Below are 21962 nucleotides of genomic sequence, written 5' to 3'. Positions count from 1 at the left end.
CTTCTTTTCAATTTTTACCTAAGGTTGTGAATTCTAACAACATTAGTAGAGAAATTGTTGTCCCTTCCTTGTGTCTTAATCCTAAGAATTCTTTGGAAAGATCCTTACATTCTTTGGATGTGGTAAGAGCTTTGAAATATTATGTTGAAGCTACTAAAGATTTCAGGAAGACTTCCAGTCTATTTGTTTTATTTTCTGGTCTCTTATTTCCTTGACTTCTTGGTTAAAACATTTGATTAATCAAGCCTTTTTGGAGTCGGGTCAGGCCCCGCCTCAGATAATTACAGCTCATTCTACTAGATCAGTCTCCACTTCGTGGGCCTTTAAGAATGAAGCTTCAGTTGATCAGATTTGTGGCAACTCGGTCCTCTTTGCATACATTTACTAAATTCTACCGTTTTGATGTATTTGCTTCTTCAGAAGCAGTTTTTGGTAGAAAAGTTCTTCAGGCAGCTGTTTCAGTTTGATTCTTCTGCTTTTGATTTAAGTTTTTTTCTTTCATTTATGAGAATAAACTTATTTTTTTTGGGTTGTGGATTAATTTTTTCAGCGGAAATTGGCTGTTTTTATTTTTATCCCTCCCTCTCTAGTGACTCTTGCGTGGAGTTCCACATCTTGGGTATTGCTATCCCATACGTCACTAGCTCATGGACTCTTGCCAATTACATGAAAGAAAACATAATTTATGTAAGAACTTACCTGATAAATTAATTTCTTTCATATTGGCAAGAGTCCATGAGGCCCACCCTTTTTATGGTGGTTATGATTTTTTGTATAAAGCACAATTATTTCCAAATTTCTTTTGTTGATGCTTTTTACTCCTTTCTTTATCACCCCACTGCTTGGCTATTCGTTAAACTGAATTGTGGGTGTGGTGAGGGGTGTATTTATAGGCATTTTGAGGTTTGGGAAACTTTGCCTCTCCTGGTAGGATTGTATATCCCATACGTCACTAGCTCATGGACTCTTGCCAATATGAAAGAAATGAATTTATCAGGTAAGTTCTTACATAAATTATGTTTTTTAGTGGACAACGCATAGTATTGATCTAGGCCCATTTTGGTATATTTCATGCCACCATTTCACTGCCAAATGCGATGAAATAAAAAAAAATTGTTCACTTTTTCACAAACTTTAAGTTTTGCACTGAAATTATTTACAAACAGCTTGTGTAATTATGGCACAAATGGTAGTAAATGCTTCTCTGGGATCCCCTTTGTTCAGAAATAGCAGACATATATGGCTTTGGTATTGCTTTATGGTAATTAGAACGAAGGCCGCTAAATGCTGCTGCGCACCACACTTGTATTTTGCCCAGCAGTGAAGGGGTTAATTAGGTAGCTTGTAGTGAGCTTGTAGGGTTGATTTTAGCTTTAGTGTAGTGTAGTAGACAACCCAAAGTATTGATCTAGGCCCATTTTGGTATATTTCATGCCACCATTTCACCGCCAAATGCGATCAGATAAAAAAAAAAAAAACTTTAACTTTTTCACAATTTTAGATTTTTCACAGAAATGATTTACAAACAGTTAGTGTAATCATGGCACAAATGGTTGTAAATGCTTCTCTGGGATCCCCTTTGTTCAGAAATAGCAGACATATATGGCTTTGTCATTGTTCTTTGGTAATTAGAAGGCCGCTAAATGCTGCTGAGCACCACACTTATATTATGCCCAGCAGTTAAGGGGTTAATTAGGTAGCTTGTAGGGTTAATTTTGGCTTTAGTGTAGAGATCAGCCTCCCACCTGACACATCCCACCCCCTGATTCCTCTCTTCCCTCCCCCACCTCACAATTGTCACCGCCATCTTAAGTACTGGCAGAAAGCCTGCCAGTACTAAAATAAAAGCCATTTTTTTTTCTAGCTATTCTGCAGTGTTGGATCCCCCCTTAGCCCCCAAACTTCCTGATCCCCCCCAAACAGCTCTCTAAACCTCTCCCCTCTACCTAGTTGCCGCCATCTTGGGTACTGGCAGCTGTCTGCCAGTACCCAGTTTGTTAAAAAAAAAGCCTTATTTATAAATAAATAAAAACCCAATTTTCTTTAGTGTAGCTGCCCCCCCTTATATCCCTAACCCCTTTCCCTTCCAGATCCCTTTCTAAATATTTATTTGCCCCCTCTCCCTCCATCCCTTAGACTTTTCTGTAGTGCAGCGGTCCCAGTTACACCTGCTCCCGTGTGCTCCTGCGCGCTCATGCCCACCTGCGTGCGTTCTCGTGCACCCGTGCGCGCATCGGCCTCCGCTCCCGGCACCTGGAAGGAAGTGGACCAGTTATGGGCCGCCCACTGGCTACAGCTCCCACCCACCAACGATCGGCACCATTGCTGGCCGATCCCGAGAGGGCCACAAAGTGGCTCTCTCTACATTGGATGCTTAAAAAAAGTATTACAGTGATGCCTCAATATCGTGGCATCACAGCAATACCCTGGAAGTGATCACGGTCACTTCCAGAGCTTTAAACCTCAGAGGACGTGTCAGGCATGTCCTTGGTCCTTAAAGGGACAGTCTAGTCCAAAAAAACTTTCATGATTCAGATAGGGCATATAATTTTAAACAATTTTCCAATTTACTTTTATCATCAATTTTTCTTTGTTTTCTTGGTATTCTTAGTTGAAAGCTTAACCTAGGAGGTTCATATGCTAATTTCTTAGACCTTGAAGGCCGCCTCTTAAGAATGCATTTTAACAGGTTTTTCACCACTAGAGGGTATTAGTTCATGTTTTTCATATAGATAACACTGTGCTCATGCACGTGAAGTTACCTGGGAGCCATCACTGATTGGCTAAACTGCAAGTCTGTCAAAAGAACTGAAATAAAGGGGCAGTCTGCAGAGGCTTAGATACAAGATAATCACAGGTAAAAAATATATAAATATAACTATGTTGGTTATGCAAAACTAGGGAATGGGTAAAAAAGGGATTATCTATCTTTTAAAACAATAACAATTCTGGTGTAGACTGTCCCTTTAAGAGTATTTCTTTGTAGGACGTGCCTGACACGTCCTTGATTGTTAAGGGGTTAAATAGGTACTTTGCGTTGTGGAGGGATGGCGGATTAGGGGTTAATAGTTTACATAGGTACTTTGCGATGTGGGGGAATGAAGGTTTAGAGGTTAATACATTTTACTGTTAGTTGCGATGTGGGGGGATGACGGTTTAGTGGTCAATACATTTATTATAAGTTGTGATGTGGGGGGATGGCGGATAGAGGGGTGTAGATGTGTGGGGTTTATTTTTGGGAGGCGGGTTAGATTTCAATAGGAAAAAGGTCTCAAAATGCTCCTTATTCCTATTTTACACCTAGTTGAGCTGGGTGTAATTTTTGTTAATGTATCGGCAGCCTTGGGCAGTGTATTAACGGTTTGCACAGTCATTGGAAACCTGGTATTTTTTAAAGATTAGCGGCTTTTGATACTTTGTAAGGGACACAAAAATGTTTTCAGTAGCCAGAGTCTGTTTGCCGAAATTGAGTTATAACGGGCCGTTTGAAGCAATCGGTTAACGATATTGCTTCCGATAGCATATTTAACGGTTTGCGAGCGCACGCAAACCTAATTGCGGCTCAATGGAAACAAGCCCTCTGTTGGGTCATGAGTGGGGAGTTTATGTTGATGTATATGCAACTCCAGATCTTACATGGGGTTGCATTTAGAAAATTGCCCTTTTGTCCCAGCTTCACACCCCCTTAAACCCTTTAGGGAGACTAAACATAGTTTTTGGGGTTGTTGCAGCTGAGGTGAAAGCAGATGATACTTACCATGTGAAGTCTTCTGCAGCTCTTGGTGTCCCTGCCAGATGCCACAGATGACATCATTAGCCATATCACTAATGGTATCATTGAGGCTCCCAGCTTCTCCGGAAGCTGCAGAAGTTGGTGGAAAGGTAAGTATGATTTAAACCACTGCAGGTCTACAATCAATAAATTAATAAATACAGTATATATATATATATATATATATATATATATATACTGCACGTAATTAAACTACGTATTCTAAAATATTTAAGCATTTGACAAGAGTACGATCACTAAAAAATAGGTTTGTTGTATGTGGTTGTGCAATAAAGCTACTTTTTTTAAAGTGATGGTCAATTTTACACTATTTCTCATTACAATTCGAATCCACATGTATTTTTAAGCTAAATCGCATATATTAACTGTACCTAATGTTATTTCAAAATATATATATACTTATTTTATGTGCTTACTCGGTACGATCATTGCTCCTCCCCATGAATAACTTCCTTGAATTTGCTTCCTCCCGGCGACAGATCTACTCGCCCCTCCCCACGTCACTGCCCTGGCATTACAGACTTCGATAAGCTGTACACGCATGCGTTAGAAATCTGTAATCAATTAGGATGCGATTACGGAGATTAGGATGCGATTACGGAGCTAGGGCATGCGCAGAATTGAATAAGGGTGTTTTTACTTAGAGCTGATTCCCCGAGTGGCCTGTACTGTAATTGGATAATAAAAACACGTGACGGCAGAAAAAACAATGGCGGACGATCGACGGGAGGAGGATGGATATTAGTAAGGTAGGAAAATAATATAAGATATCGCACAAACTAGAATGAATATGGCGAAATGATGAATGAAAGTCACATTATTTTGGTAGTTACATTAGGATCGCAAGATGTAGTTAGTCATACTTGACCATCACTTTAATGTGACTTTAGTGGGAAGCTACTTTAATGATAAGTCTCTATCTTATTTAGGGTTTCAAGGTGTCCAATATATAACTGGGAGGGGAGGGTGAAGCCACCTCCCTGAAATGAGTGTGTATATATATATACAGTATATATATATATATATATATATATATATATATATATATATATATATATATATATATACGTTGATTGGAGTAGCCGTGTTAGTCCAGAGATTTAGATATCAAAATAACAAGAGTATTACATTGAGCAATGATACTTTTTTTATTGGACTAACTATACATTTATAAGTTGACAAGCTTTCGGAAGAGTTCCTTCCTTTATCAAGTCTAAGGCAATTGCTTTAGACTTACTTGACAAAGGAAGGAACTCTTCCGAAAGCTTGTCAACTTATAAATGTATAGTTAGTCCAATAAAAAAAGTATCATTGCTCAATGCAATTCTCTTGTTATTTTGATATATATATATATATATAGATAGATAGATAGATAGATAGATAGATAGACAAAGTGCACTCCTAACTTCAGTTATTAGGCCTTGGGTGCAGCAAAAGTAATATCCAGTGTTTGCAGAAGGAAGCGCACTCCAAAGGATTTGTTATGTTATTCACTTTTATTCTGTATTTAGAATAAAAGTGAATAACTTAACAAGTCCTTTGAAGTGCGCTTCCTTCTGCAAACACTATATATATATATATATATATATATATATATATATATATACACACAGTATCTCAAAAAGAATGGGTAACAGCTGCTCAATGTGATGTCTGGCATGGTTTAGTTTGGGGACAACTATGCAACATATGTTATGTTGGTTTTTAATTATCAGTACAATTGATTTGAAATAAATATGGATCACTAAGTCGTTTTGGGAAATAGTGATAATATTGGCTTATTGTTGTGAATACTGAAGCGTGTGTCTTAAAATGAATATATATATATATATATATATTTTATATATATATATATTTTATATATATATATATATATATATATATATATATATATATATATATATATATATATATATATATGTATTGCAGTTTAATCACAGGATGTAATAACTACTCCCAGGTCCTTACTAGGTTAAAATAATTGACACGTGTTTATTAATTGACACTTTACATTTTTATAGGGACAATTTTATAGGGGAGACATGGTGTCGTTAATAATTTATTTCAAGCTACAGATAACCACCTGAAACGAACAGTGCACAGACATAATAAACCTGGAGAGAGGGTATTAGGACCCTGTGGTGATGCCCTCCCCACTCGTGCAGCTTTCTTTTTCTGCCTTCTCCTCCTCTCAGTCCGCAGACTCTGTTGGGTCCTAGAGCCCAACCTTTGCACCTACCAGTTTCTTTTGTTCCAGGAAGCCAGTATAATGCAAGAGCAATGCAAAGGGTTTCCAACCGGACTCTGATTTCTGACCCACCATTTGTTCACTGATATCTACTACAGAAGATAGCAATGGATGACAAGGTATTTCTGTGTTTATTTGTGCCATTTACCAGCATGCTTTGGTGTTCAGTGACCCTGGCTGTGCAGGATTGTAACGTGAAACACAGGTCATCTGTAGCAATGCAGAACGTGCAGCTGAGCTCACTGTTTCACTGATGCTTTCTGTGCTATGCACTGGGTGACAACTGTCCCCGTCTGCTCTATGCTAGGGTTTTGTGTCACATTATCACAGCCGTGCAAACACTGTGACTCCAGGGGTTATGTATACAGTGTCACTCTAGTATTGGAAGGGACAGCTGCCTTTTGCTTTTCTCCAAAGGCTAACTTACCATATGTTATACCATGTTTGTATATATAACAATAACACACAGTGCTGGCTCCACTTAAATTGTATTTTTATTTCGGTCTCATGCATGGCAGCCCATAACTTCTGTTGTTTTAACTTTTCCCAATGCCGTTAATGTCCTTATTCAGATTATTGCAGGAAATTATACTTTGTCACAAGTTTACATATTGAGAAATAATGACATCATTTTTAAACATTCGTATTTACCATACGTTTTTGTAGGATGAAAGTATATCCTATTAAATGTAAAGTATAAATGTAAATGTATAACTAATTATTGTGTTTAAATAGATTATTTGGATATGAGAGTTATCATATTAAAGTAATGAGAATAACACAATTAGTTAATGTTGTTTCCTTGACAAAAACAGAACCAACTTTTTTCAGCACCAATTTTTTTTTTAGTAATAACTAGAGCTGTCGAATAATTAATATGTCAGTTATTAAAGGCATTGAAGAGTTAAAAAAAAACCTCACCCTGTTTCTTTAGTGAACTGTAAATTTTATATATATATATATATATATATATATATATATATATATATATATATATATATATATATTACACAACCTCTGACTGGAAATTGATGGAAATGAAGCAAGTACTAAAAGTTTAAGTAAACTTAAAGGGATACTAAATCCAATTTTTTCTTTCTTTCATGATTCAAATAGAGCATGCAATTTTAAGCCACTTTCTAATTTACAGCCATTATCAATTTGTCTTTTTTCTCTTGCTGTCTTTATTTGAAAAAGAAGGTATTTAATCTAAGGAGCCAGCCAATTTTTGGTTCAGACCTGGACAGCACTTGCTTATTGGTGGGTGCATTTAGCCACCAATCATCAAGCACAACCCAGATGGTGTATCAAAAATGGGCCGGCTTCTAAACTTACATTCTTAATTTTTAAATAAAGATAGCAAGAGAATGAAGAAAAATTGATAATAGGAGTAAATTAGAAAGTTGCTTAAAATTGCATGCTCTGAATCATAAAAAAACAATTTGGGTTCAGTGTCCCTTTAAAATCAGTTACATGACCTGTACGTGAATCATTTTAACATGGATGTTTATATTATAACCAAATACACCACTGAAGTGAAGTGTATAGCGAGTTATTAGAACTGATGTAGTGTATGTCCAAGAATCACATATAGGTGTGATAGTCACATGTCCACATACTTCTGGCCATATAGTGTATCAGACTGAATTAAAGGCACAGTGAAGTAAAAATTAAACTTAAAGGGACAGTCTACACCTTGGTCATCTTAAAGTCTTACCTTAGATTAAGCTGCAAATAACTTAATCTAAAAAAACTATTCATTTTAAAATAACCTTCTTACTGTTATTGCTGCATGATATAGAAAGGGAGCAGGAGGATATTTACAGCTTATTCTAAGGAAAGACTTTAAGATGACTATGGTGTAGACTGACCCTTTAAATAGATTGGATAGAGCATACCATTTTAAACTACTTTGCAGTTTACTTCTGTTATCAATTTTGCTTAATTCTCTAGGTATAATTTGTTAAAGAGTAATCCTAGGTGAGTTCAGGAGAGTTCACATAAACCTAAGGAGGCTGATAGGAGCTTAGGAGTGTGCATGTGTCTTTAGCATTCTGTGGCAGCAGTGTCTGCAACTATATATAACATTGCTATAAATACTGTTGCAAACTGCTGCCGGATGGCTAAAACATGTGCACGCTCCTGAGCTCACCTATGATTACTCTTTAACAAAGGATACACAAAGAACAAAGCAAGTAGAAGTAAATTAGAAATTTGTTTAAAATTGCTTGCTCTATCTGAATCGTGAACATTTAATTTTGACTTTACTGTCCAGCTAACTTTCCTTATAAAGCATAATTACTTTATAGTAGTACCCTGTGTCTGCAAAGTTTAGCTAAATGGCACCAGCAAAGCAAGAAAAAAAATGTTTAAATTATGTCCTATATAATTATTACAGGTGACTGCTGTGGGTAGGCGAGCTGGATGTGAGATGTGAAGGAAGACGTGGCCATCAACCCCATAGCCTTCAGCTACTTTTACAGACAGACAAAGGCAATTGCTAAACCAGTCCTCCATAAGGTTATTATAGCAGATATTTAATCTTTATTTGTCCCTACGCATACGCAGCAGTCATAACTGGGGTTTAGAGTGGTGGCCTTAACTTTCCTGTAGGCTGCTACCATCATGCTTAGTGGCTTGACTATTGGAAGAGTGCTGGGTTGCATGACATTATGAGCATTGTAGTTCCTATGCATGATTCAGACTCTGATGCCAGCAGCTGCAGGCTGTGAATGTGACCTTTAAAAAGCATTACAGACAGTAGAAGAATGGATCAAACACAAGATATCTCAAATCTAGTTGTCAATCCAATTTTTTTAGTTACCATGACAACTTGAGTTTGTGGATTTATTGAGCCTTGTCCTAAGGTGATGATATGAAACCTAAGGGTGAATCATTAGTCAAAATTGGAGCATTCACATTGCTCAGACAAGGGTCTATTTCAGCTTAGAGTTCTTAGTGGTTGCTCTTTTTATAGTGATGTTCTGCATTGTATAAAAACATGTGACCCCCCTCTTTTGTAGAGCAGGACTCTTCTTTCACATGTTCCTCCAAATATTGTGGAGAACACTTCAGGGACTTCTTAAGAAACCCAGCCACCATAACAACGATTGTGGCTTGTTATTCACACAACAGATTTTAAATACACAGCCCCCTACATCTGCCACATTAAAAAGGTTAATTCCTGTAGGTACGAATCAAGGACTACAACACCCATAGCTTCTGCTAAATATATAACTGGAAAGTAATATTATCTTACATAAATTACTATTTGTAGCAAATCACAAATTTCCTACCTCTTGTATAAATTGCTGATGATTCTAACACAAATGGTATCCTTTGATAGGAGAATAAAGGGTATCCTTGCTAGTTGTTTATAATGTAGCAATTCCAATACTCGCCCAACCACCACAACTGTCTGGAAGATATACAAAGACCCTCTACCTTACACACCTCTGTGTTCTATGGCTCTTCCAGATTCACCAAGAGTAAAGTTTGTATTCACTTTTTTTTTTTCCTGTTAATAAACTTTTCAATTTAACTTTTTGTCTAAGAACTTTAAAAAACACTTTAAACATGTCCAATAACCTTGGAAGCAAAAAGATTGTTACTAAGGCACTACTAATGTGTCAATGCAGGAATTTAGTTTCTATATAATTAATCAGCTAAATTAATATGCTGAAATCAAAAAATGAGAGACAGAGGTGCTGTGTACTGGAATTACAACTAAAAAGAATCAGTAAAAAACTGATGTTGACGTACACCTGGATAGCACTCACATTCCTGCTAGTTAAATTAATGAGATAGATTGTTTCGGACTATCAGATGGAGTGTAAGGCAATTGGATTAAAATATAACTTTTAATAGAAATGTTAAAATAATGTATTTACAAAAGGACACACATTTAAAATCAACGTTAGTATCATATCAGTATATGTGCTGGGTGAAACACCGCCCGTGGGGGTAAACTTCAGGTTTGATAATAAAGAGATGGATATTCTTCAGTGATTTGGGCTTTTGTAATAACTTATTAGTAATACTAATCTAGCCCATAAAACTGCAGCGATAGGTTGACAGGGCTGGTAGTATCTCAGCCAGTTTAGTTAAATCAAGGTGGCTGCAGTAGACTGCTGTACTTTAGTTTTACGACCTTAGCCAATGCTGGATACTATAAATTGAAATGTAGTGGAGTCTTAAAGATTATAGGTCAAAATAATTTTTGATGTATATTGTGGCTTAGACATATGGGTAAGAATGAAGTCACTTACTTTCCAGGTGACGGGTCTATATCAGTTACTGTAATTTTAGCTCCCTATTTAGCGGGATTTCACTCTCCACTTAAGTGGTCGGTGTGTAGAACATAGGTTAAAAGGCTGTCTATCCTTATAATAAAGCTTGAGAGTACAAATTATTATCAAACATACGTAGTAAATTGGCTCCCTACGTTATAAAGAATGAATATGGTTTAGTATATCTGTAACTGACTGGCCTGTACCACAAAATGTAAATAAATCTTGCTGTCACAGTTTATTTCTATACAATAATTCTAAAGTCACCAGATTATAAGTTTATTTAGCACGTTACATATGCTTACAAGTTATCATAATGTGTTGGATTTTCAGTTGACGAAACTTGCTTAATTGTACCTCTTGCTGTAAATAGTTGCAGCAGGTACTGTTAGTTTATTTAGATAATGGTAAGGTTATTTTTGTGGATACATACAGTAGTTACACCTTGTTTACAAAACGTATCCATAAGGTTACCTAGGTAAGTATTTGTAATTGTAAGGTTCTTATCACTGCATTACCGGCCTATACCGCAGTTTATAACACTCTTTCGTAAATTTATATTTTTGAGTTGTGGATAGTTGTTTAGCCACTTTATGCTTTAGTGGTTATAAAGTTACGTATGATTATAAGTCTTGGATGTTATAGATCATAGATTAGGACTGAATGGAATAAGTTTTTATCAATAGATTACCAGTCTATACCGCTGCCTATATCATCGTTCCGGCAAATAAGTGTTATTACCGTATGTTGAGTTTATTATTCGTGTAGTGTTACTGTGAGTTTTAACGTAGCTGAAATAATTTGACTGGTGTTGAGATCACAGCTGACAAGTGAGAGTAACTAGAGTTGGTTGCTCAAAAATATAAATTTACGAAAGAGTGTTATAAACTGCGGTATAGGCCGGTAATGCAGTGATAAGAACCTTACAATTACAAATACTTACCTAGGTAACCTTATGGATACGTTTGTAAACAAGGTGTAACTACTGTATGTATCCACAAAAATAACCTTACCATTATCTAAATAAACTAACAGTACCTGCTGCAACTATTTACAGCAAGAGGTACAATTAAGCAAGTTACGTCAACTGAAAATCCAACACATTATGATAACTTGTAAGCATATGTAACATGCTAAATAAATTTATAATCTGGTGACTTTAGAATTATTGTATAAAAATAAACTGTGACAGCAAGATTTATTTACATTTTGTGGTACAGGCCAGTCAGTTACAGATATACTAAACCATATTCATTCTTTATAACGTAGGGAGCTAATTTACTACGTATGTTTGATAATAATTTGTACTCTCAAGCTTTATTATAAGGATAGACAGCCTTTTAACCTATGTTCTACACACCGACCGCTTAAGTGGAGAGTGAAATCCCGCTAAATAGGGAGCTAAAATTACAGTAACTGATATAGACCCGTCACCCGGAAAGTCAGTGACTTAATTCTTACCCATATGTCTAAGCCACAATATACATCAAAAATTATTTTGACCTATAATCTTTAAGACTCCACTACATTTCAATATATAGTATCCAGCATTGGCTAAGGTCGTAAAACTAAAGTACAGCAGTCTACTGCAGCCACCTTGATTTAACTAAACTGGCTGAGATACTACCAGCCCTGTCAACCTATCGCTGCGGTTTTATGGGCTAGATTAGTATTACTAATAAGTTATTACAAAAGCCCAAATCACTGAAGAATATCCATCTCTTTATTATCAAACCTGAAGTTTACCCCCACGGGCGGTGTTTCACCCAGCACATATATGATACTAACGTTGATTTTAAATGTGTGTCCTTTTGTAAATACATTATTTTAACATTTCTATTAAAAGTTATATTTTAATCCAATTGCCTTACAATCGTCCGATAGTCCGAAACAATCTATCTCATTAATTTAACTAGAAGGAATGTGAGTGCTATCCAGGTGTACTTCAACATCAGTTTTTTACTGATTCTTTTTAGTATGTCCAATAACCTCCCACTTGCCGACACTGACAGACCCATGTTTTATAGACTACCATACAGACCCATGATTAAACACTACTACACAGAATGTTATATTTTGAAGTGTAAAGTGATGGTAAATCCGAGCTTTTAAAAAACGCTAGGATTTACCATTACTAGAAATGAACTGTAGTTTCAGTCATCAGTTAAATATATAAAAAAAAAAAAGGTGGTAAACTTTCTGTGCAGCGGCAGCTCGCCAAAGTCAGCGGCCACGGCGCAGCACTCTTTACCAATGAGGTGACGTTTCCACCTCTAAACTAATAGCCATGCTAGAATGCCAGATGACACGCACGGCTATTGTGCTAGCGCTGACTTTAGTCAGCTGCCGCAGCCCAGAAATGGGGTGTTTAGCACCCTTTTTAATAACTGATGACTGAAACTACAATTTATTTTTAGTGATGGTAAATCCGAGCGTTTTTTAAACACTCACATTTACCATTACTTTAAAAGAGACATGAAACCCATTTTCTTTCATGTAATTAACAAGAGTCCATGAGCTAGTGACGTATGGGATATACATTCCTACCAGGAGGGGCAAAGTTTCCCAAACCTTAAAATGCCTATAAATACACCCCTCACCACACCCACAAATCAGTTTTACAAACTTTGCCTCCAAGGGAGGTGGTGAAGTAAGTTTGTGCTAGATTCTACGTTGATATGCGCTCCGCAGCAAGTTGGAGCCCGGTTTTCCTCTCAGCGTGCAGTGAATGTCAGAGGGATGTGAAGAGAGTATTGCCTATTGAATGCAGTGATCTCCTTCTACGGGGTCTATTTCATAAGGTTCTCTGTTATCGGTCGTAGAGATTCATCTCTTACCTCCCTTTTCAGATCGACGATATACTCTTATATTTACCATTACCTCTACTGATTCTCGTTTCAGTACTGGTTTGGCTTTCTACAAATATGTAGATGAGTGTCCTGGGGTAAGTAAGTCTTATTTTCTGTGACACTCTAAGCTATGGTTGGGCACTTTATTTATAAAGTTCTAAATATATGTATTCAAACATTTATTTGCCTTGACTCAGAATGTTCAACTTTCCTTATTTTCAGACAGTCAGTTTCATATTTGGGATTATGCATTGAATTATCATATTTTTCTTACCTCAAAAATTTGACTTTTTTCCCTGTGGGCTGTTAGGCTCGCGGGGGCTGAAAATGCTTCATTTTATTGCGTCATTCTTGGCGCGGACTTTTTTGGCGCAAAAATTCCTTTCCGTTTCCGGCGTCATACGTGTCGCCGGAAGTTGCGTCATTTTTTGACGTTATTTTGCGCCAAAGATGTCGGCGTTCCGGATGTGGCGTCATTTTTGGCGCCAAAAGCATTTAGGCGCCAAATAATGTGGGCGTCTTATTTGGCGCTAAAAAAATATGGGCGTCGCTTTTGTCTCCACATTATTTCAGTCTCATTTTTCATTTGCTTCTGGTTGCTAGAAGCTTGATATTTGGCATTTTTTCCCATTCCTGAAACTGTCTTATAAGGAATTTGATCTATTTTGCTTTATATGTTGTTTTTTCTCTTACATATTGCAAGATGTCTCACGTTGCATCTGAGCCAGAAGATACTACAGGAAAACCACTGCCTGCTGGATCTACCAAAGCTAAGTGTATCTGCTGTAAACTTTTGGTAGCTATTCCTCCAGCTGTTGTTTGTAATAATTGTCATGACAAACTTGTTAAAGCAGATAATATTTCCTTTAGTGATGTACCATTGCCTGTTGCAGTTCCCTCAACATCTAAGGTGCAGAATGTTCCTGATAACATAAGAGATTTTGTTTCTGAATCCATAAAGAAGGCTATGTCTGTTATTTCTCCTTCTAGTAAACGTAAAAAGTCTTTTAAATCTTCTCTCTCTACAGATGAATTTTTAAATGAACACCATCATTCTGATTCTTTGGACTCTTCTGGTTCAGAGGATTCTATCTCAGAGATTGATGCTGATAAATCTTCATATTTATTTAAGATGGAATTTATTCGCTCTTTACTTAAAGAAGTACTAATTGCTTTAGAAATAGAGGATTCTAGTCCTCTTGATACTAATTCTATACGTTTGGATAAGGTTTTTAAAGCTCCTGCGGTTATTCCAGAAGTCTTTCCTGTTCCTAATGCTATTTCTGCAGTAATTTCCAAGGAATGGGATAAATTGGGTAATTCATTTACTCCTTCTAAACGTTTTAAGCAATTATATCCTGTTCCGCCTGACAGGTTAGAATTTTGGGACAAAATCCCTAAAGTTGATGGGGCTATTTCTACCCTTGCTAAACGTACTACCATTCCTACGTCAGATGGTACCTCGTTTAAGGATCCTTTAGATAGAAAAATTGAATCTTTTCTAAGAAAAGCTTATCTATGTTCAGGTAATCTTCTTAGACCTGCTATATCATTGGCTGATGTTGCTGCAGCTTCAACTTTTTGGTTGGAAACTCTAGCGCAACAAGTAACAAATCGTGATTCTCATGACATTATTATTCTTCTCCAGCATGCTAATAATTTTATCTGTGATGCCATTTTTGATATTATTAGAGTTGATGTTAGGTTTATGTCTCTGGCTATCTTAGCCAGAAGAGCTTTATGGCTTAAGACCTGGAATGCTGATATGGCTTCTAAATCAACTCTACTTTCCATTTCTTTCCAGGGAAACAAATTATTTGGTTCTCAGTTGGATTCTATTATTTCAACTGTTACTGGTGGGAAAGGAACTTTTTTACCACAGGATAAAAGATCTAAAGGTAAAAACAGGGCTAACAATCGTTTTCGTTCCTTTCGTTTCAACAAAGAACAAAAGCCTGATCCTTCGTCCTCAGGAGCAGTTTCAGTTTGGAAACCATCTTCAGTCTGGAATAAATCCAAGCCTGCTAGAAAGGCAAAGCCTGCTTCTAAGTTCACATGAAGGTACGGCTCTCATTCCAGTTCAGCTGGTAGGGGGCAGGTTACGTTTTTTCAAAGAAATTTGGATCAATTCTGTTCACAATCTTTGGATTCAGAACATTGTTTCAGAAGGGTACAGAATTGGTTTCAAGATGAGACCTCCTGCAAAGAGATTTTTTCTTTCCCGTGTCCCAGTAAATCCAGTGAAAGCTCAAGCATTTCTGAATTGTGTTTCAGATCTAGAGTTGGCTGGAGTAATTATGCCAGTTCCAGTTCCGGAACAGGGGATGGGGTTTTATTCAAATCTCTTCATTGTACCAAAGAAGGAGAATTCCTTCAGACCAGTTCTGGATCTAAAATTATTGAATCGTTATGTAAGGATACCAACGTTCAAGATGGTAACTGTAAGGACTATATTGCCTTTTGTTCAGCAAGGGAATTATATGTCCACAATAGATTTACAGGATGCATATCTGCATATTCCGATTCATCCAGATCATTATCAGTTCCTGAGATTCTCTTTTCTAGACAAGCATTACCAATTTGTGGCTCTACCGTTTGGCCTTGCTACAGCTCCAAGAATTTTCACAAAGATTCTCGGTGCCCTTCTGTCTGTAATCAGAGAACAGGGTATTGTGGTATTTCCTTATTTGGACGATATCTTGGTACTTGCTCAGTCTTTACATTTAGCAGAGTCTCATACGAATCGACTTGTGTTGTTTCTTCAAGATCATGGTTGGAGGATCAATTTACCAAAAAGTTCTTTGATTCCTCAAACAAGGGTAACCTTTCTGGGTTTCCAGATAGATTCAGTGTCCATGACTCTGTCTTTAACAGACAAGAGACGTCTAAAATTGATTACAGCTTGTCGAAACCTTCAGTCTCAATCATTCCCTTCGGTAGCCTTATGCATGGAAATTCTAGGTCTTATGACTGCTGCATCGGACGCGATCCCCTTTGCTCGTTTTCACATGCGACCTCTTCAGCTCTGTATGCTGAACCAATGGTGCAGGGATTACACGAAGATATATCAATTAATATCTTTAAAACCGATTGTTCGACACTCTCTAACGTGGTGGACAGATCACCTTCGTTTAATTCAGGGGGCTTCTTTTGTTCTTCCGACCTGGACTGTAATTTCAACAGATGCAAGTCTCACAGGTTGGGGAGCTGTGTGGGGATCTCTGACGGCACAAGGAGTTTGGGAATCTCAGGAGGTGAGATTACCGATCAATATCTTGGAACTCCGTGCAATTTTCAGAGCTCTTCAGTTTTGGCCTCTTCTGAAGAGAGAATCGTTCATTTGTTTTCAGACAGACAATGTCACAACTGTGGCATACATCAATCATCAAGGAGGGACTCACAGTCCTCTGGCTATGAAAGAAGTATCTCGAATTTTGGTTTGGGCGGAATCCAGCTCCTGTCTAATCTCTGCGGTTCATATCCCAGGTGTAGACAATTGGGAAGCGGATTATCTCAGTCGCCAAACGTTGCATCCGGGCGAATGGTCTCTTCACCCAGAGGTATTTCTTCAGATTGTTCAAATGTGGGGGCTCCCAGAGATAGATCTGATGGCCTCTCATCTAAACAAGAAACTTCCCAGGTATCTGTCCAGATCCCGGGATCCTCAGGCGGAGGCAGTGGATGCATTATCACTTCCTTGGAAGTATCATCCTGCCTATATCTTTCCGCCTCTAGTTCTTCTTCCAAGAGTAATCTCCAAGATTCTGAGGGAATGCTCGTTTGTTCTGCTAATAGCTCCGGCATGGCCTCACAGGTTTTGGTATGCGGATCTTGTCCGGATGGCATCTTGCCAACCATGGACTCTTCCGTTAAGACCAGACCTTCTGTCGCAAGGTCCTTTTTTCCATCAGGATCTGAAATCCTTAAATTTAAAGGTATGGAGATTGAACGCTTGATTCTTGGTCAAAGAGGTTTCTCTGACTCCGTGATTAATACTATGTTACAGGCTCGTAAATCTGTATCTCGAGAGATATATTATAGAGTCTGGAAGACTTATATTTCTTGGTGTCTTTCTCATCATTTTTCTTGGCATTCTTTTAGAATACCGAGAATTTTACAGTTTCTTCAGGATGGTTTAGATAAGGGTTTGTCCGCAAGTTCTTTGAAAGGACAAATCTCCGCTCTTTCTGTTCTTTTTCACAGAAAGATTGCTATTCTTCCTGATATTCATTGTTTTGTACAAGCTTTGGTTCGTATAAAACCTGTCATTAAGTCAATTTCTCCTCCTTGGAGTTTGAATTTGGTTCTGGGAGCTCTTCAAGCTCCTCCGTTTGAACCTATGCATTCATTGGACATTAAATTACTTTCTTGGAAAGTTTTGTTCCTTTTGGCCATCTCTTCTGCTAGAAGAGTTTCTGAATTATCTGCTCTTTCTTGTGAGTCTGCTTTTCTGATTTTTCATCAGGATAAGGCGGTGTTGCGAACTTCTTTTGAATTTTTACCTAAAGTTGTGAATTCCAACAACATTAGTAGAGAAATTGTGGTTCCTTCATTATGTCCTAATCCTAAGAATTCTAAGGAGAAATCGTTGCATTCTTTGGATGTTGTTAGAGCTTTGAAATATTATGTTGAAGCTACGAAATCTTTCCGTAAGACTTCTAGTCTATTTGTTATCTTTTCTGGTTCTAGGAAAGGCCAGAAAGCTTCTGCCATTTCTTTGGCATCTTGGTTGAAATCTTTAATTCATCTTGCCTATGTTGAGTCGGGTAAAATTCCGCCTCAGAGAATTACAGCTCATTCTACTAGGTCAGTATCTACTTCCTGGGCGTTTAGGAATGAAGCTTCGGTTGACCAGATCTGCAAAGCAGCAACTTGGTCCTCCTTTGCATACTTTTACTAAATTCTACCATTTTGATGTATTTTCTTCTTCTGAAGCAGTTTTTGGTAGAAAAGTTCTTCAGGCAGCGGTTTCAGTTTGAATCTTCTGCTTATGTTTTTTGTTAAACTTTATTTTGGGTGTGGATTATTTTCAGCAGGAATTGGCTGTCTTTATTTTATCCCTCCCTCTCTAGTGACTCTTGTGTGGAAAGATCCACATCTTGGGTAGTCATTATCCCATACGTCACTAGCTCATGGACTCTTGTTAATTATGTAACGGTACCAACAGGAAACCAAGGGTTAACACCAGGGAACAATGTCCTGCATAGGGAATCAGCAATTCACAACCCAGCCAGTTTTCAGGTTTAAAACAGAATGTCTTTTATTAAGGCTCATATGCCCAGTATTTATGCAGGTCTGACCCCCCAGAAGGGGGGTTGAAAGAATGTTGTACATTAGATGGAGGGAACACGCCCTTTTACATGATACAATAGAATACCTTGCTCAAGCTGATAACAATTTAAACACAAACACACACTTGGCTTTCCTTATCATCTAGGGTCTGCTCTCTGAGGTTGATTAAACAATGGACTGTGTATCAATAACATTAATGACAGTGCACAATAGCTGAGGCTAAAGCTGAACACAGTTAACTCCTTCAGTGGTGACAGAAGGGTCTGTCACATCTACATAGCACAATATACAGCCTATAGACAACCTTTCTTACGTTATAGTCCAGAAGTGGCTAGGTTTGCCACAATGCTCCCCCAGAACCAAGCCGGCATACACAGTCTGATCCCAACGGATCGGCTTGGGGATGTCCGGGGCAACAACTTTCGGCTCAAGTAAGCTACGGGGTGTTCTCCGCCATCTGCTCCAACTTGGCTCAGTACTGCCCCCACTCCAAACATGGAAGCGTCTCTTTCCGGAGGGACTGGGCTTGGGTAGTCACAGGGTTAACATCAGCGGGATCCATGGGAGCATAGGCAGAAACAAGGGGGGCCAAGTCATTTCCAAGGAGAACATCAGCAGGTAAGTCCTTCTTGACCCCCACATTCACAAGTCTAGCGCCCACTCCCCAATCCAAATGTACCCTGGCAACAGGTAGGCGGAACACAGTGCCCCCTGCTACCCTCACAGCCATAGTGTCTCCAGTGTGCTGTTTCTCAGACACCAAGTTCTCTTGAAGCAAGGTCATGGTAGCACCAGTATCCCGTAGACCACTGACCTCCTTCCCATTCACTTTAACCCGCTGCCGGTTATTCCGGTGGGCAGCTTGCACGGGGTCTGCTTCATGTAGGCTGCCCCAGCATTCTGGCGCCTCTACGTAGCGGGCCGCAGGCTGAGGATTATGTGGGATTCCGCCGGCGGGTCTTCTCCAGGACTGTGCTTGATTTGCTGCATTTAGGGGACACTCTGGTCTTTTGTGCCCTAGTCGCTTACATCCAAAGCACCGAATAGGTTGTGAGTAGCCTCGCGAATTGAACCGGGCTCTCTGAGGGTAGTTCGTGGCCGGAGGCCGTGTGGTATAGCGGTACGCCGGGGCCTGGTAACTGGCAGCTGCTGGGGTGACTGGGGGTCTGTACTCCACTCTAGCAGTGGGCAATCGGTATACCGCTCCCCCTGCCCCTCGTACTGCCACGGATCCGCCCGTGTGTACTGTATCCGGCACCAAATGGGGAGCTATCAGGGTTAAAGTAGCTCCCGAATCCCGAAGTCCCTGGACCTCCTTCCCCTCTACGGTCCCCAGCTGGCGGTGATGTTGCCAGTTATCGGCGGCCCGGACCGACATCACCTCATGCAGAATTCCCAGGGGTTCCTCGGCTTGGGTGCTCAACACCTCATGAGCGGCTGGCTCCGTTTGGTAATGGTGAGCAGCCGCCCTTGGGGCCTGGTTCTGTCTGACCTGGTTCCAAGCTTGTCGACTCCGATTTTGGGTGCACTCACGTGCCATATGTCCCCACTGCTTGCAGGTGTGGCATTGTATATTCGCCCGTCCGTTGTTAGGCTGTAGTCCATGGTGCCTCCTGGCATCAAAATGCTGGTCTGCTAATCTGGCTGCTTCGGTTAAGGTGAGGGGTTTTCGATCTCTCACCCATTCTTGGGCTTCTGGGGACAAGCCGTTAAAGAATTGCTCCAACAGCATCAGTTGTCGCAATTCTTCCATGGTGGTAGCTTGGCTAGCCTGTATCCACCCTTGAGATGCTTGATCCAGCTTGTGGGCCCACTCTGCATGTGAATCTCTTTCTGGCTTGCGCAAGCCTCTAAACTTGCGCCGGTATGCCTCTGAGGTAATGGCATATCTTTCCAAGATCGCTCTCTTCACTTTAGCGTAATCCTTGCTGTCCTCCCTGGGTACAGCGCGATACGCTTCCGCTGCTCTACCAGCTAGCTTGCCTGCTAGCACCGGCACCCATACGGACTGCTCCAAATCATGTAACTCACACAGTCTCTCAAAATCCTGTAAATACCCATCGATCTCATCCTTCTCCTCACAAAACATTTTAAATGCATGGTATGGGATTTTGGGTCTTACTGGGTTGCTGAGTGCGTCCAAAATGGATTCTGCTCGGGAGGATGCATTCCGCGGACTGTGTGCCATCACGTACTCCTGCACATCTGCCATTACCACGGATAGCATATCCCGTGGTACAGGTTGGGGTAAAAATTCCAGCCTGGTCCTCATTTCCCTCTGGTATAGGGTCTCCTCCATGGCTGCTGGAGGCGTAGCGCTGCGAGCTCTGTCTCCCTCCATCAGCTCAGCAATTAATATAGCCTTGGGTTTGCTGCTGCCTATCTTTCCCCTGGCTTCTAGCAGTTCCTTTAACGTTTGTCTCTTTAGCTTAGAATAATCCATCTCCATTCACTTTGGTCCCTGGTACTCCTTCCATCTTAGTCAGTATTGTAGTAATCCCCCTCTTCCTGAGGTTACTGGCTTGTGTAGTTGCTCTTCTGGGCGATAAGGTTCATTCCGTCGCTTGCCACCAATTGTAACGGTACCAACAGGAAACCAAGGGTTAACACCAGGGAACAATGTCCTGCATAGGGAATCAGCAATTCACAACCCAGCCAGTTTTCAGGTTTAAAACAGAATGTCTTTTATTAAGGCTCATATGCCCAGTATTTATGCAGGTCTGACCCCCCAGAAGGGGGGTTGAAAGAATGTTGTACATTAGATGGAGGGAACACGCCCTTTTACATGATACAATAGAATACCTTGCTCAAGCTGATAACAATTTAAACACAAACACACACTTGGCTTTCCTTATCATCTAGGGTCTGCTCTCTGAGGTTGATTAAACAATGGACTGTGTATCAATAACATTAATGACAGTGCACAATAGCTGAGGCTAAAGCTGAACACAGTTAACTCCTTCAGTGGTGACAGAAGGGTCTGTCACATCTACATAGCACAATATACAGCCTATAGACAACCTTTCTTACATTATAGTCCAGAAGTGGCTAGGTTTGCCACAAATTACATGAAAGAAAACATAATTTATGTAAGAACTTACCTGATAAATTCATTTCTTTCATATTAACAAGAGTCCATGAGGCCCACCCTTTTTTGTGGTGGTTATGATTTTTTTGTATAAAGCACAATTATTCCAATTCCTTATTTTATATGCTTCGCACTTTTTTTCTTATCACCCCACTTCTTGGCTATTCGTTAAACTGATTTGTGGGTGTGGTGAGGGGTGTATTTATAGGCATTTTAAGGTTTGGGAAACTTTGCCCCTCCTGGTAGGAATGTATATCCCATACGTCACTAGCTCATGGACTCTTGTTAATATGAAAGAAATGAATTTATCAGGTAAGTTCTTAAATAAATTATGTTTTTTTTCTTTCATGATTCAGAAAGAGCATGCAATTTTAAACAACTTTCCAATTTACTTCTATTATCT

General features: G+C 39.2%; 1 protein-coding gene across 2 annotated transcripts in view; it reads left to right on the top strand.

Moving 5' to 3' along the window:
* Window positions 1–6021: 6021 nt before the first annotated feature.
* Window positions 6022–21962, top strand: part of ZNF524 (zinc finger protein 524) — a 37310-nt gene continuing 21369 nt past the window's right edge. The window contains exons 1-2 of one of the 2 annotated variants that reach the window (XM_053690609.1): window positions 6022–6160; window positions 8440–8561. The gene's annotated coding sequence lies outside the window, so the exon portion shown is untranslated. The remainder of the gene's footprint in view (window positions 6161–8439; window positions 8562–21962) is intronic. The other variant, XM_053690610.1, reaches the window with a different exon arrangement.

This window comes from Bombina bombina, chromosome 8 (genome assembly GCF_027579735.1).
Source record: "Bombina bombina isolate aBomBom1 chromosome 8, aBomBom1.pri, whole genome shotgun sequence".
NCBI lineage: Eukaryota > Metazoa > Chordata > Amphibia > Anura > Bombinatoridae > Bombina > Bombina bombina.
This window is presented reverse-complemented; position numbering and strand designations above follow the sequence as displayed.